Source organism: Penaeus chinensis, chromosome 32, assembly GCF_019202785.1.
Source record: "Penaeus chinensis breed Huanghai No. 1 chromosome 32, ASM1920278v2, whole genome shotgun sequence".
Taxonomy (NCBI): domain Eukaryota; kingdom Metazoa; phylum Arthropoda; class Malacostraca; order Decapoda; family Penaeidae; genus Penaeus; species Penaeus chinensis.
In genome coordinates, this window is record NC_061850.1 from 21,596,378 (window position 1) to 21,598,877 (window position 2,500).

General features: G+C 56.8%; 1 protein-coding gene across 7 annotated transcripts in view; it reads left to right on the forward strand.

Moving 5' to 3' along the window:
• LOC125042533 (cytohesin-1-like) overlaps positions 1–2,500 on the forward strand; it is a 265,836-nt gene that overhangs the window by 245,429 nt on the left and 17,907 nt on the right. The gene's annotated exons all lie outside the window — the stretch shown is intronic.

The window sequence follows — 2,500 nt, forward strand, 5'->3', positions numbered from 1 at the left end:
GTGGGGTGGGATGGGGGAGAGGGGGAGGGTCAGGGGGCATGGGTGCCTCTTGGGTCTTCGAGATGTGCTGACTTGGCCCTCTTGTCGGGCTGCTCAGGGCCGGGTTGGGCGATCCACAGCCTATACTGCAGAGATTTTAGCAGGTGTGTGTGTGCTCTTTCTCGCGCACACTTTCAATTCTTTCTTTTTTTTCCTACAGTCCTTTGTTCTCCCGCTTTTTGGTGCAATCTACATTTATCCCATCTTCCCTATCCCTCCCACCTCCTCCCCTCCCCTTGTCCCTCTTGCCCTTCCCTCCCTCCCTCCCTCCTGTCACAACTCCCAGAATAGTCAAATGCACTGGATTGTCGAATGACCGAGCAGAATTGATTTCCTGCCCCTGACATGGGCGTGGCGAGGCAGTGAAGGGTCCCGGGTCGTCCTTGACACACAGGCAGTCTGTCATACCTGGTGACAGCTTTCCGCCCACTCATTAACCCGACAGGCAGCGATATTCTTCTCTCTCTCCCTCTCTCTTTCTCTTCCCTTATCCCGTCTTCTTCCTAGTTGTTCTAGTTCATTCGCGTACACATCCTGCATCCCGCGGAGGGTCACCAACGAGGCATGCCAGCTGCTACGTGCCTGCATGTGTGCCAGGCTGTCTGTCTCCTGTCGTGGCGTGGTTGGGCCGCGGGCTTCGGGTGGGTGGATCTCGGCAGCGACGTCGTGCCGCCACACGCCGCCCCCGTGACGGCCGCTCATCCCTTCCGCGGGCGGCGAGGTCGACAGAATGACAGGGGACATGACATGAAGGAGGCAGGCTGATTGGAAGGGGGGGAGAAGAGAGAGAGGAGGGCGTACTGGTGTTACTGGGCGAGTAAGTGACTTTATACCGGTGTAAGGCGAGCTTAGGATCACGTTACTGGGACCCTCACACTGCGGGAGGGGAAGGGCAGGGGAAGGGCAGGGGAGGGCAGGGGGAGGGCAGGGGAGGTGTACTGGTACTGGTGGGGAATTTTAGTGGCTGTTCCGGTTGGCCTTGTTGGTGGTGGCATACTGTATGGCTGTATTGGCTGTCTCGTTATCAGTCCCCCTCTCTTCATTCTCCTATCCTCCTCTCCCCGCTTCCTTTCAGTCTCTCCTCTTTCTCCTTCTACCTTCCTCTACCCTCTACCTTCTTCCCTCTTTCTCTCCTATCTCTCGTTCTTTTTCTCCCTCTGTCTTTCCCTTTCCCTCCCTCTCTTCCACCTCCTACTCTTTCACTCTCCTTTTCGTTGCTAACACTTGTTTTTGTCCCTCCCTCTCCTTTTACCTATCATTCTCGTTCTCCCCATCCCTCCCTCTCCTTACCCCTTATTCTTGTTCTCTCCTTCCCTCTCCTTCTCCCTCTGATTAGCCACTCTCCCCCTACCCCCCATTCTTTCATAATTCACCTAAGGATTCGGAGAAGACAAGGCGGAACCTCAGCCGCGCCTAAGCATTTGTTTGTGTTTACGTAAGCGAAGAGTTGCCGAGGAGGAGACGGTCTCGAGGCGCAGGACGTGAGGTTTCGCCGGTCTTCGCGAGCGGCCTTCGGGCACGAGGAGGGACAGGTGGTTGGGTGGGGGAGGGGGTTGAGGGAAGGGGCGTGGGGCATGGGGTTGGGGGTAGGGGGTAAGAGGGTAGGGTAGGGAGGATAACGGGGTATAAGGGAGGAGGTAGGGGCAGGGGTAGAGGATAGGGGGCAGAGGGAGGGTTGGGAGGGGGAGGAGAGCGCGGAGGTACAAGTGCACTTAAGTGGAGCGTGATTCTATTCCGGCGTTATTCCCTCTCTCTGCGCGAAGGCTTTAATTCCGGTGAATTAGGGTTTTATAGCATATGATTTTCCAATGCGAAATTTCTTGCTCGGGGCTTGATCTTTTAGCGGAGTTTCGGTTCGTTCTGTTTATTTATCCGTTCGCCTTCCTCGCTCTCCTTCTCGCGTTCTGGCACGGCGTCTCCCAGATGGCAGGGAGGCGGCCGAAGCGCGTCAGAATGTCAGAGTAGAAAGAGGGAGGCCGCACCCCCCCTGCCTCCCCCCCCCTCACATAGGCATTCGACGCCCTCCCCCTCTTTCACATTCCTCCATGACGCCTATTACACCCCACCCGTGCTTTCGCCTCCCCCCCCCCCCTCCGCTCCTCCGCCCACGGGAGTATCCTCGCCCCCTCTCCTCCCTGCCACATTCCTCCCCCTCCCCCCCGCTTGCCCGCAACACCCCGCGACCGCAAGTCACACAGCGGAGCCGCCGCTATTTTGCTTTTCGTAACTTTCGAGTCACGTTGGAGCCGCGTGCATGACGGTTCCTGCCGCGCCCGACCTTTAAGTGCCTGCCCTGCTCGGGCGCATACCGAGTGGGGGATTGCGATGGAACCTCGCAGATAGATTGGTTGAGAGTTCGATAGATAGTGGAGTGTGTGTAAAGGGTATGATGCATCTTTAGTGCCTCAGAATTTTACTTTAGTTCACTTTGATTTTTCTTGTTTATCTTCTGTTTCCTCTA